The sequence below is a fragment of the Arvicanthis niloticus genome, chromosome 4 (assembly GCF_011762505.2).
Source record: "Arvicanthis niloticus isolate mArvNil1 chromosome 4, mArvNil1.pat.X, whole genome shotgun sequence".
In the NCBI taxonomy this organism is placed as follows: domain Eukaryota; kingdom Metazoa; phylum Chordata; class Mammalia; order Rodentia; family Muridae; genus Arvicanthis; species Arvicanthis niloticus.
The window spans coordinates 63,304,298-63,318,821 of NC_047661.1; the positions used below are offsets into that span (position 1 = coordinate 63,304,298).

A 14,524-nucleotide genomic window follows, 5' to 3' on the forward strand; every position below is an offset into this window, starting at 1 on the left:
GAAAGGTTCATATTGGCTCGTAGACTTAATTTGTGGCCACTTGGACTCTCTGTCTTTGAGCCTCTGGTGAAACAGGACATTGTGGCAGGAAGCATAGAGTACAGGAATTTCATTTCATGGCAACTGGGCAATGAAAGAGACAGGATCCCATTAATCCTCTCAAGGGCACACCTCTAACAACCCAACTTTTCCCCACTGTCTCATCTCTTAAAGGTTTTACCATTCCCAATTATAAATAGCAAAATCAGTATGTTTTCCCTCACCACTCAGCCTCGTCCTTAATCACAGAATCCAATAGACCAGCATCAGAGTGCTCAACGGGCTATCGAAGCCAGGCTTTGTAGTACAGATTCATGGGGCTAATTAAGAATTCCTAGGGCATCCCCCATGCCTTGCCACTGTGGCCACTGATTTTCCTTATGTGTACTGTGTCTCCACTCAGTCATCAGCATTATTTCCTAAGGACTTTGCTAAGATGCCCTGCACTCTTGGGATCTTAGGCTCTTCACCAATAAGGCATTGTAAGAGCAAGTTTCCCATCCCAGGAAGAGGATCTGTATGAACTCCCCTCTTGGGAGTGCCTTCTCTGCAAAGACAGTGAGACAGCATATAGACTGCCACTTCAGTTGAGGAGTGGGCCATCTGGTCAGGAGGATTTCCTTTCTAACATCATGGAGAAGGAAACAAGTCAACCAAAAAGTGTTCTCCATGGAAAGTTCCAGTATCTATCCTTCCCCAAGTCAAAACAACCTCAAAAGATAAACTTCCACTCTGAGGTCAGTATGACTCTCAGCATGTGCCAACATTGGGATTCATCATATTTTTTAAAGCCCTTCTGTTTATATAAAAGAAAATTGAACTTGGGCAATCACAGAAGGACTGTAAACAATCTCTAAAACAAGCAAATGCCTTCATGTGGAGTGAAAATTATTACCATCAACTTTCGATCTCATATGCCTGGTGTTTTTGTTGTTGTTGTTTTTCAAGAAAGATGACATCCAACAAAGGTAGAGGAAGTCAAACATTAGAAAACCATATCATCCTGTGTGTGTAGAATGAACTACAGAGAGAAGTTTAAAGACCCACAGCATCTTATTCCCGTATCTAAGCTGTTGCCATCTAAGGGATTTAATGGCAAAGCGTGTCATGGAAGGTTTCACTAGAGGGTTTTCCAGAGGGAGATTTTCAGCACCATAATAATGCATTGGCAAGCTTCCCCCAAGCTCAGCCCTGTGCTATGACACTTATAGTTGTTTCTTCTTGAGCCTCAAGCCAAGTCTGCTCAGATTAGAAGTGCCAGGGATAGACCTTGGGACAGCCTGAGTCACACACAACACAGCTAAAGCCAAGATGGGGGTCGTTGCAAAACCCTTGATAATCGCTTCTTGGAAACAAGAAGGAAATTCAAGGAGAACGAACAATCTTGGGTGTCTCCCAAGCCATCCTCCTGGGGATTCTCTAGGCCAAAGACAACCTGGGGATGGCTCCTGCAGCCAGATTTCATCCTGCCCTCTCACCCCCGTCACCATTCTGTCATCAGGCGTGACCACAACCAAATACTTTGTGAGAAATGAGTTGGCCTGGCACACATCTTTGATGTAGACTTCATTTATCTGAGCCAGGAAACTAGAAACCAGACAGTGTTTGCTGTTGAACTTAAATCTAGAACTTTGGACTCTGAAGATTGCTCAGTGCTAGCAAAGCAAAAGATACCTGAGCTCTGTGCCTAGAACCACAAAACATAGGAGGACCGTTGACCTCTTTAGGTCATTTATAAGGGATAGTGATTCATTTCCCTTATGTTTTGGAAGCTGGAGTCTAAGATCTGGGTTGGTGTGGAGGATGTTCTCTGATGGTGCCTTGGTTCTGCATCCTTCAGAGAAGACAGATGTTGTCTACACATGAGAAGGAGAAAATGAAGTCCCTTCTCTAAGCCCTTTATAAAGAGCCCAATTCTACCCATGAGAGTTATGACCCCCATTACTTAATCACCCCTTAATACTATCACACCAGTGAATAAGTTTAAGCACATGAATACTGGGGGTCAAATTCAGACCATAGCAGAGAACAAACACATCTTAAGTTCCTAATATATGTAAGCAAGAGCTTATACCAGGACCCAATGGATAGTTCCAGCCCTATGGTCAAACGGATGGCCCTTGTTAAATACCACAGTGGACCACAAAAGACCATGAGTGTATGAGGAGGATTTGTAGTGTATAAGGAAAAATGACAGGGGCCAGGGAGATAAGAGAGTAAGTATGTGGAGTGAGTATGGTCTGAAGGCATTATACATATATATGAACAAATTAAGTAAGTTTTAAAAATAAGTTGTGGTAAGGAATACAAGTATTAAAAACAAGAGAGTGCAGGGATTCCCTGATGACTTAGACCCTTGGCTACATTGTTCCCAGGCCACAAGGGAAGGCAACAAAAAAAGACAGCTGTTTGTGTCTCTCAAAGCTACTCTGTCTTAAAAAGGTGGAATACTCATAGCTCCAAAGAGAATATTCTATAGACTACTTTGTAGTAAAAAGTATGCCATTAATATCTCACAGTATTGCACAAATGGTCTTAATATGACTTCAAAAACACATAGAATGTCCATGCCCTCCCTTGGACATGGATGCACAAATATATCTATATAGTACCAAAACTGCTGCTGTGAGTCCTACATGCTTATAAAAACCATCCGAAAAAAAAAAAAAAAAGTCCCAAGTGTTAGCATCTGTCACAAATTGACTCTCATACTGGTCACATTTCACTCCTCCCATTCTAAGTTAAAAATCTGCATACCCAAGTGTGATGGTTTGAATAGGAATGGCCTCCATAGAATCATGTGTTTGAATGTTTGGCCATAAGGAACGGACTTATGGCCATTGGCTATTAGGAGGTGTGGCCTTGTTAGTGTTGGTGTGGTCTTGTGGAAGGAAGAGTGTTACTATGGGGACAGGTGTGGAGGTCTCAGATGCTCAAGCTAGACCTAGTGAGGCATTCGCTTCTGCTGCCATGCTTCCCACCATGATGATAGTGAACTAAACCTCTGAAACCGTAAGGCAGCCCAATTAAATGTTTACTTTTATAAGAGCTGCCATGATCATGGTGTCTCTTCACAGCAATGGAATCCTGAACTAAAACAACAAGGGTATACACTTCATCGTCATGTTCTCTTCTGTTCATTCCTATGGACTGCACTAAAACACACTCTTACTGTGTGTGTTTTTAGTGATAACTAACACAGAATGCAGAAAGGAAAGAGGCACCTTAGCCATATCAGGTAAGCATGTATTTAGGCATAAATGAATTTAAGAAATAAAATTCCTTCAGTGCAAAGACTTAAAGTGATGTTTATTATTTTTGTCTCTGGCGATAAGTCTTAACTGCAGAAGAAGAGCAGAGTATCACTGTGGAGCACCACAGCGGAGTACGTCAGTGGAGCACTACAGCAGAGCACCACAGCAGAGACCCTCAGCAGAGTACCACAGCAGACTACCTCAGTGGAGCACTACAGTGGAGCACCACCGCTGATTTCCTCAGAACCCCACATGACTCCATTCACTGGGTCTGGACAGATTCTTCACCGGCCTCCATGCCCCATATTTCCAGGAAGAAGGCAGAAAACCTAAAAGCCTTGACTTGAGGCAAGGTTGTGTTTTTGCATGGGGAAGGAGGTCATCCACTCGTTTAACTGGCTACAGCTGTACCATCAGCAGGCAAGGTAGGAAGCTGAGCAAGAGAAAACTGGCTAGAAGTGGGTGTGGGAGGGCACTTCATGAGCTGCGTGCAAACAGCTCCTTTCCCAAACAAAGTGCTTTTTTCAGGCCGTGCACATCATTGTCTGTGCCACCCGGTTTCTATGGGTCAGTTTCATAGGCTCTTGGGTTTGAGGCTATTCTGCCCCCCTCGCTTCAGTCCCACATAATCTTGTTCTCCAGCCCCTGAAAACTACTTGAAATTGAAGTGAACGCTCCTGTTTCTACCCCAGACTCTCTCCAATTATAATTATTTTTACGCCAGATTTTGCAAGTCAATTTATTTTGCTAGTAACCCCATTACTTTGCTGTGTTTAAAATAAAGAAGTTTGAGCTCAAACTCAAATCATGTCTATATTCGGCATTTTAGCTGCTTCTGTGACCCCTGTGACAATGGGGATCACACACACACACACACACACACACACACACACACACGCACACACTGCCACTGGGAGTATTCCAGATTTTGCTCTGAACCAGCTGAAGTCTATGTAAACTTTCTCACTGCATGATGGAGATATAAGAGTAACCTGAAAAAATAGTCACAAAAACTGTAGCTCAGGGACACAGTTGTAACAGTTATCACAGCTACCACACACTATATACAAAAACCACTGTAGGGTAATGAAAGTTTTAAACACACACACACAAAACCAAAATTGCAAGAAGAATGTTGGAATATTCTATGAAATGTCTTAGGAACAGCACTTAAAACAAGCCATAGAAGAAGACACCATAAAGAAAAATATGGATAACTGTGTCTAAATTATAATTAGTACTAGATGTAAAAAAAGACTACAAAAATAAATAAAACTATCAGGGCAAGACTCCAATGCATTAGAGATATTTGCAATTCATGTGATTCGATTTTTTTAAGATGTGACATCAATAATATATTTAAAAATCTATAAATCAGTAAATAAAGTGACGGGATAGAGGACAGCAGTCAAGCCTCTGGAGAGGACATCAGAAGGCCCATAAATATGGAACCAGCACTGGAAACCTCACGTCTAGTCAGGGAACTGAACTATCCCAGTGACATTTATTCAAACTGAAGACACTGCACAGTACACATGTCAGTTCTGACATGTAAGGATGCAGGAGAGTGAAACTCCCACAGGAGTCTCCATCAGGATGGCCACGGTGGACTCCAGGCATAGCCTGTGGCTCGGAACATCTCTTCCCCACCGTAGTTCCCTGGAAAAGTCTTGCAAATAAGCACCGGGAGACAGACATAAAGATGCGTGTTGTAGCTTTGTTTGCAGCAACAAAAAATTAAAAGCGATCTAATTGTCTATCAAAAAGAGGATTCAGAGACAAATGGCTAATTGCTCATATAATAGAATAGAATGAAAATTAAAAAAATAAAACACTATGAAATAGAATCCAGTCTCCTCTCCACATGGATAAAGGAAGGCCTGTGGCCTGCTCTTCACTTCCCTTCTCTCTTCTTTTCAGTCAACTCCTCCTTCTTTTTCAAGTCTTTGCCTTCCCTTTTCTTTCTGTCTTTTGTTTGTTTGTTTGTTTGTTTGTTTGTTTTTACTTATTCACTTTACATTGCACTCACTGCCCCCTCCCAGTCACCCCCTTCCCCTTCTCCTCTAAGCAGGTGGGAGCCCCTGGGTATCCCCTAACCCTGGTACATCAAGTCTGAGAAGTTAGTCGCATCCTTCTCTCACAAACAAGGCTGCTCACCTAGAACATATCCCACAATCAGGCAACAGCTTTTAGGATAGCCCCTGCTCCAGTTGTTCGGGACCCACATGAAGACCAAGCTACGTTTGTACAGAAGACATCTGCTACATGTGTGCATGGAGGCCTAGGTCCAGCCCATGTATATTCTTTGGTTGGTGGTTCAGTCTCTGAGAGCCCCAAGGGTCCAGGTTAATTGACTCTGTGTGTCTTCCTGTGAAGTTCCTATCTCCTTCAGGGCCCACAGTCCTTCCTCCTATTCTTCCATAAGAGTCCCCAAGCTCCATCCACTGTTTGGCTGTGGGTGTCTGCATCTGTAAGACAGACAGGTCTATGTAGTCCTAGCTGCCCTGGAGCTCAGGATGTACAGCAGGCTACCCTCACAGAGATCTGCCTGCCTCTGCCTCCTGAGGGCTGGGATTAAACACATGTACCACCACACCCAGCTCCTCCCAGTGCTTCTTAGTGCATTCCTGCTATGGGGGATTTTCCTCACTGCTTCTAGCCTTGCTCCATCCCCCAGAGATTCTGATTTATGTCCATCTTAGTCATCATATACATTACCAGAGCAGTAACAGCCATGGGCGCCCTAGCACCAGGCTCCCCAGTGCATTTCTTTTTACTTAACCTTGTATAATTTGATAAAGAAATGATCTCACTTTAATGCCTACTTGGTTATTAGTCCTGAGATTGAAGTTTTCACATGACTTCTTTATGCCTTTTCTGTTGTCCTCATCTACAGCATCTGCTGCAGTCCTTTCAGATGCTTACTTGCACATTTTAAAAAATTTAAAATAAATTTAAAATTGAATTGAATTGAACACTAAGACTTCAAAATGAATGGATGCAAATATTGGAAACAAAATAAGTTATTACAACATAAATAAATAGTGACCTTCAACTGTGAACGTGTGTCATCAATACTGTAAACTGCATGCTGAGACACTTCCCTCTTGGGAGAGTTAATCATATACCTTTCTGGATTACAAAATACTGGATTTAGGGACATAAGGAGAGGGCAAAGAGTATGCCCCCAAAAGCCATTTGTACTCTGCAAAGACCCTAGCATGAAATACCCCAATAAGGTGCAATAATTCTGCAAATAAACAAACTTATTTTATCAGTCTAACATCTGTACAAATGCTCAGGATTAAAGCTAATGAGAAATGATTAACTGATAGAGACGGTTACTATTCCCAGAAAATGTAAGTGCTCTGTCTGCCTCCCACATGCCTTGCTTTGGTCCCTAGGTTTTCTACCATCCCTGGAGCAGTTAGTTTTCACTGCAGTGATGAAACAGCATGGCCAAAGTGGTATAAAGAAGAAAGAGTTTGCTTTGGTTCTGTTGGGTTGTGTTCTGGTTGAGTTATGTTGTTCTGGTTGTATTGTGTTGTTGTTGTGGCTGTTGTGTTGATTTGTTTCTTTCTTTCTTTGGTTTTTATCTGCTGTTTGATATATGTTGAGTCATTTCTAAAGAAAGACCATCAATTGAGAAAATGTACCAAGCAGATTGGTCTAGGAGCAAACCTGTGGGATATTTTCTTGATTACTGATTGGTGTGGAAGGGCCCAGCACACTGTGGGTGATGCCATTCCTGAACAGAGGGTCCTGGGTGCTATAAGAAAGCAAACCGAACTAGCCAGGAGAAGCAAACCAGTAAGCAGCACTCCCCCATGGCCTCTACATCAGTTCATGCCTCCGGGTCCCTGCCCTGAGTTCCTGCCTTGACTTCCCTGGATAACGGACTACACGTTATAATGTACATAAGTCGTATCCTCCCCAGGTTGCTTTTAGTTATGGTGTTCTTTGACAGCAATAGAAACCCCAACTAAGACCTAGTTCCAGGGAGAGAACCCATAATAATGGGGGAGGCGCAGCAGCAGGCAGCTGAAAGGGAAACCTGAGATTCACATTTTTAGCTTCTAACACATAGCAGAAAGAGCAAACTGAAAGTGAGGCTGTAACTCACAAAGTCCGAGTGGCATACTTCCTTCAGCAAGGCTGCACCTCCCCAAACAGTGTCACCAACAGAGGATCAAGTGCTCAAATGCGTGAGGCTATGTGAGACAGTTCTCATTCAAACCATGACAATTCTTTTGCAGAATCTTAGAGGTTCTCAAGGCCTCATAGACTCAGTTTTCACTAATAATGTTGTCTTAGTTAGAGTTTCACTGCTGGGAACAGATACCATGACCAAGGCAAGTCTTCTAAGGGACAACATTTAATTGGGGCTAGCTTAGAAGTTCAGAGGTTCAGTCCATTATTATCAAGGCTGGAGAATGGCAGCATCCAGGCAGGCATGGTGCTGGAGGAGTTGAGAGTTCTACATCTTGTTACAAAGGCAAACAGAAAAATACTGACTTCTAGGCAGCTATGATGAGAGGGTCTTAAAGCCCACACCCATGATGCCACACTTACTCCAACAAGGCCACACCTCCAAATAGTGTCACTCACTGGGCCAACCATATTCAAACTGGAGCAGAATATCCCCTCTTCCCCCTACATTTGCAATAAAGCTCAGTGATTGGGCAGTATGAAAGATAGGCAGAGTGAGGAGTTGGGAGAAAGAAGGAGAGGAAGGGGAGGAGAAGAAAAAGAGGGTGAGCAACCATGGAGGAAGACAGATGAGCCAAAAGCAGTCCTGGGTAGCAATTTCTATCCAAAGGTTAGATATTGGGTAACTGTTCCAACTGTGTGGGCATCTTGTTAATTGAGTATTTCCAGATATATAAATATTGGATAATTGTTAACCATATAGAGTCTTCATTTTACCGGTTACTGCAAGGATGGTGGATATTGTCTGGGGTTCAGCCAAGCTTTGTGGATGCAGTGTGGTGGATTGGGAGATCCTCTCAAATGCTAGTGTCTTGTGGGTCTAATTGTGGCACACTAGGCCTCTGGCTGCTTCCAGCTGTGGTACACAAGGCTTCTGGCCACTTCTAGTGCCGAACATGGTGGAGTGAGCTAAAAAGAGCCACCCCACTGATTAGATAGCAGGCCCGAGCCTTGGCTTTTATAAATATCCCCCGTTACACAAACCATCACAAGTGTCTAATAACTTGATCTTGAATTCAAATTTAGAAGTACAAAATGAGAAAACAATTTAAGTGTGTGCATGTACATTTGTATGTGTAGTATATGTATATACTGTATGTATGTGTGCATGTGTGTGTGCATCTGTGTGTACTGTGTGTATACTATGTGTGTGCATGTGTGTATTGTGTGTATGCTGTATACATGTGTGCATGTGTGTGCATCTGTATGTATTTGTGTGTGTGTGTGTGTGTGTGTTTATATCCATAGCTAAAAAAAAACAACTATGGAACTGGAACTACCAAGATAATAGCCTACAATGATCCTGCAAAAGTTTCCTCTCTTTAGGAGAAATTCATCATTGTCTGGATTTTAACAGACAGCATCAGGCAAGCCAGAGTTTGAAATAATGCTTGGCTCCTGGAGGGCTGAACAGGCAGGATCTCTTCCTTTGAGGATAGTCAGGTGCTGCTTAGGAGATGGGTTCCAGAACTCCACCCACTCGTGATTTGGCCTGCAGCAAATCCACTGAATCGAGCGGTTGACTCATTTTTTATCAAGTTTAAAGATTGTTCAAGGACATAACAATAACCAGAGTATTTGAGTTTGTCCTGCTTTCATTATCATATGCATGCCCTTATAGTTACCAAATGATCTCACTGGGAAACAGCTGGGATGAAGCTCAGTGGCAAAACATTTGTCCAGCACACACAACATACACACACACACACATATGCGCACACACACAACATACACACACACAACATACACACACATATGCACACACATATACACACACACAACATGCACACACATATACACACACATACACATACATACACATGCACACACACAGGCACACACACACACACACACATACACAGAGTGATGCAGAAATATGCAAACTGCGGTACAATGTGCTCTGTGGAACCTAAGGCGAGTTGGGGTGTTGCTACTTTAATTCGTTTGAAATTTTGTTTTCAGTGTCACATAAAATACCTTTGTTCTAAATTTACAATTATCTTAAGTAAACTTCTCACGAAGCTTATTAAAAAAAAAATAATAATAACCTAAACCAGACTAAAAGTTCCCAGGGGAGCTGGATTTCACATCTGAGACCCTGATTTAGCTAAAAGATTTATAAGGACACATGTAGAAATACAAGACCCCGTTGGGTGGTGAAGCAGGCCTGAGACATAATTATGGTTGTCCCTGTTCTCCATTCCACTGGAAATTGCTCCCAGGAGCATGGGGTGAGGTGGTTGGCACAGAATAAACAAATGATCCACATACTATGACCACCTGGTTCCCCTTTCCCAGCCCAGTCCAAAGGCCACGGGAAGACAGCACAATGCACGGCTGACATTAAACTAAGGGGAATATTTTCTCCATTCAGAGCCAGTGTCAATGGTTGTAGTTGGACTGCCTCTGTGCTATAATTGTTGCCCAGGAGGCCTGTCATGAGCGCCATGTCCTAAACAAAAATCTATGCATGGAAGTAAGGTGCGTGCTACAGTCCAGGAACAGAAAATTGACATATTCCTTGTAAAACCTGTAAATGCTTAATCATTTGCTGAAATTTCTCAGAAGTGAAGAAACATTCTGGGAGGCCTGAGCTCAGTAGCCGCTTGCTTTTGAAAATGTTCCTAGATATTCTTTTCACCGGACAGGATGGGGTTGCGTGTTCACCTTGCCCCACCCCCCAGCCACTCCCCAGGGAGCCGCTGGTTCTTACAGGCCTCTCTGCTGAGGACTTGAGTGGCAGACATTTCTGTTGCCCTTGTAACTGCCATGATTTAACTATCATAGCACCAAACCTGGCCAGAGAACGCAAGTTTTCTATAATGAAGGGTCCTAGTCTTGAGAACACAAGGGTTAAATGTCAGGATTCAGTCATATAATTAGGAAAGCAAGATTTAAAAGGATTATTAGAAAAAACATTCATGTATCTGTTCCTCTTGAGGACACGCTAGCCACTAGCCAGACATACACACTCACCTCTAGGACAGCCGCATGGCTGTGCATCACAAGCTCTGTGCCTTCTGAGACTGCAGTCCGGAAGCCAGATGCAGGAGCCACTTGCTGAGCCATCCCTGACAGATGAAACTCAGCTCTGCACTGTGACTTGAAGCATGGAGATTCTTCCGCTGCTTAATAAAAACCTATTGCACCCAAGAGTTTATAGATGCATTATCAGAGAAATGAAAGAAAAACCATTAAAGGAGCATGCCTCATCAAATACAAGCTCTCTAGAATATAACGGCCCACCCATGGGCCACAAAACAGCAATGGCAATGCTTGTCTGCATAGAACAAAAGAGTTTCGCCTTGTAGAGTGAACCTGTTGTTTCACCTGTCTTCAGTTATCTACCCGTAGCTGGTTGGAAATGAAGACCAATCACCATACAACTGGCAGTGGTTTCCCATAGAAACACCTTTCAGATGCAATGAAAGTTTATTGTGTGTTACTATAAATATGAAATTCCAAAAGGCAGGACATCCTTAGCTTAGCTATCCCTTGTGTGATCATGTATTCGGCCGCTTGCTATTTATTCTTCAAATAGCAAAAGAACCCAAGTGTCTAGGCACCATCCTGAGGCTATTCTTTCACTTCTGTCCAACCTTCTGGGTCCAGCTCTGCTTAGCTTTAAAAAAATATCCCTCTTCGTAGAAAGCTCCCCTGTTGATCATGTCATTGTCAGGCACATGGGTACTGAGTAAATACAGCCAGGCTAGACACCAACAGGCCACACTCAGAAAGGAAGGATTCCTGCCTCAAGGGCACCATGAGATGTTTTTAAAACTTTGACTGACTTCACTTTTCAAGCATGTGCACACACACACACTCCTCAGAAAGTACCTTCTTCTACAGAAAGTGAAGGGAGAGATATCCACTTTAAAAACTAAGTAGATATCACACCAGGAGTAGTGGTGCAGGCCTTCAATTCCAGGACTTGGGAGGTAAATCAGGCACATCTCTGGGTTTCTGATTTCAAGGCCAGTCTGGTCTACATAAGGAGTTCCATGACAGCCAAAGCTGTATAATGAAACGCTGTCTTGAAAAAAAATACCAAATAGTAGATAGATGAATGGAGAGAAGGGGGAGTGGGAGAGGAAGACGGGGGGGAGGGGAGGAGGGAGGAACAGAGAGAGAGGCAGAGAGAGAGAGAAGAGAATATATATGGTGTATAAATAATATATAAGGTATATATGTAAGGAATACGTATATAGGGTGTGTGTATATAATATATCTTATATATATTCCATATATATATTCCATATATGAGGAAGAAGATGTGCGATTTGCCTTCTGCACCTGACTTACCTGGCATAGAATGGTGGACTCTGGCCCCACCCATTGTCCTGCAAATGACTTAGTGTCACTCTTCATCACTACTAACGAGCTTCCGTTTTTACATACACCATAGTCTCTTTAAACACTGCTCTTTGAAGGGTGCTGTGTACCACTGTGCAGCAATGACAGTGTGTTCGCAGCGTCTCTATGGTGTCCTGGCTTGGGTTCCTTCAGAGAAATGGCCGTGAGTGGTGGTAGAGCTGGACGTGTAGCCGTCGTTTTAGCTTCCATTGTGACCGTAATGGTATCCATTCCCATCCAGTCCTTTCCTCCAGATCCTTACCACCATTTTCTCTCCATTTTCTTGGTGACAAGATTGAAAAGGTTCTAAAACGCATGTCCCTGACAGCTAAGGGTGCCTAGCATTTTTTGTAGATAATTTGGCTGTTTGTGTTTCTTCTTTTTAGAACTATCTGTTCATTTAATTTGATCAATTTTTGAATGGGAGTTTGGTGTTTAATTCTTTTTTATCTCTTTAAAGATTCTGGATATTAACCTTTTCTCCGATGGATGTTGACAAAGTGCCTCTCCTATTCTATAGGCTGTCTCTTCGCTATGCTAATTTTTTTCCTTGACTGTGTAGAAGCTCTGGGGTCCCAAGCAATCCCATTTGACACCTTGCAGCATTATTTTCTGAGAGGCCTAAGTCCTTTCCAGAAAGTCCTTGCCTATAATTAGCTCTTGAAGCATTCATTTAGCCTGCTTTCCTCGAGCACTTTGAAAGGTTCAAATCATGTGGGAGACTCTGTCGCTAGTATATAAAGTGACGCCGACTTTGTACTTCAATGTTTGCCACTTCATTGAAACTATCACTTAGCAGGGTTTCCTAGTGAAGTCTGAGGGTCTCTCAGCAGTGCAAAGAGGGATGGGTGACCCTTTGCATTTCCTGTTTGTACCCCATTTATTGCTCTTTTCATACTGCTGCAGCTAAGACCTCAGACTTAAAATGCTATATTAAATGAGAATGGTTCATTTCTAAGTTTCCAGACTATCCCCATTTAGAATAATGTGGGCCATAGTTTTGTCACACAAACCTTAAAGGTACTCATGAAGGGGTATTGAACTTTGTCAAAGGCTTTATATATCTATTGAGATAATCAAATGGTTTGTTTTGAAATAACTTTATATGTTGTATGACATTCATTGATTTATGCATGTAGATCCCTGAAATGAATCCAACTTGATTTAAAAAAAAAAAAAAAGGAAGAATTGACAAATTTCATTTCATCTTGGCACAATGACTGTGTTAATCTCTGTATCATACTGTTTGTGTTTATATGTTGCTGACACAAACACAGCTAGACGGCTAAGTGTTACTTATTCACAACTTATGAGCTCACTCACTCCAAGAAGAGGGCTAGCTAAACCAAAGCTACACGCCTTACCCATTGTATGTGATAATCAAAACCACCTCACAATCAAAGGCCCTAAGATGGCAGAACCAGATAACACAGTCAGTACCTGTGACCTAAATAAGATCTCCCTCATAGAGTAACATGAAAGATCAATAAATACAAAGGCTTAGAACAAAGTGCCCTACCAGGAAGACTGTAAAAGGAAGATTGTATAATTATTAGAAGCTATTTCTAATTTTAAGTTTAAATTCTCTACATATCGTGAAATAAAGGTATCATGCTATCTGCACAACTGTCAAGCATTTGCTCTCTATGCGTTGCATGTTATTACCTGTGATTCTAGTGCATAGGGAAAGAGCAAGGCAAAGAGACAAAGCCACCCTTAGGATCATACCAATGCCTTTATGTGTATGCTTAGATAATGATACAATCCACTTCCTTCTCTTTCTGTCTAGTTTATTTTCCTCAAAGAAATATGGCTAGCCCCTCATACAGCTTCACTGCACATGTCAGGCACACAAATATTACTTCCACAACCCTCTTTTCCAGTTGAAGAGGATAATTTTGGAGGCCAAGAAAAAAAAGAGGACATGAAGAAGAAACAAAAGCATAAATAGTCTCAAAGGTTGGCCCAGCTGTCTCATCCATGGGTGATTCTCGCCTGAATATCAAGCAAAAACCAGTCAGGTAGAAATGACCCCAGCTTCCTCCCCTGAGCAGGAATCTGACCTCAAATGAAAACTGAGAGGAAGGAAACTCATCCGTGGTAAGGTCAAAGCCAACTGAGACAAAGAACACACTCAAGCTTCTCCGAGCAACCCTCGATGGAAAATTAAAAAGAGAATCGAGGCTATCACATGCCATCTACTTACCAAACTGAACTGTAAGTACAGAACACTTGTCCCAGTCAGGATTTCCATTGCTGTAAAGAGACACCATAATGGAGGCAACTACTATAAAGGAAAACATTTAATTGGGGCTGGCGTATAGTTTCAGAGGTTTGGTCTACTATCATCATGGCAGAATCACAGCAGTGTCCAGGCAGATGTAATGCTGGAGAAGGAACTGAGAGTTCTAAGTCTTGATCCAAAGGCAGCAAGGAGGAGACCCAGTGCCACCCTGGGTGAAGCTTGAGCACACATAAAACCTCTAGGCCCACCTTCACAATGACACAATTCCTCCAACAAGGCCACACCTCCTAATAATGCCACTCCTGACGAGCCAAGCATTCAAACACATGAGTCTATGGGGGCCATTTCTATTCAAACCACCATAGTGCTTGAAATAATAACCTTGGGGCTGGCCACATGGCTCAGTGGGCTAAGACACTTTCCA

At 42.5% G+C, this 14,524-nt stretch overlaps 1 long non-coding RNA gene across 2 annotated transcripts in view; it reads right to left on the bottom strand.

Annotated features, from left to right (window-relative positions):
* LOC143442015 (uncharacterized) overlaps positions 1 to 14,524 on the bottom strand; it is a 44,455-nt gene that overhangs the window by 14,598 nt on the left and 15,333 nt on the right. For both annotated transcript variants that reach the window (XR_013109879.1, XR_013109878.1), the window contains one exon: positions 10,479 to 10,642. This is a non-coding gene — a long non-coding RNA (uncharacterized LOC143442015). The remainder of the gene's footprint in view (positions 1 to 10,478; positions 10,643 to 14,524) is intronic.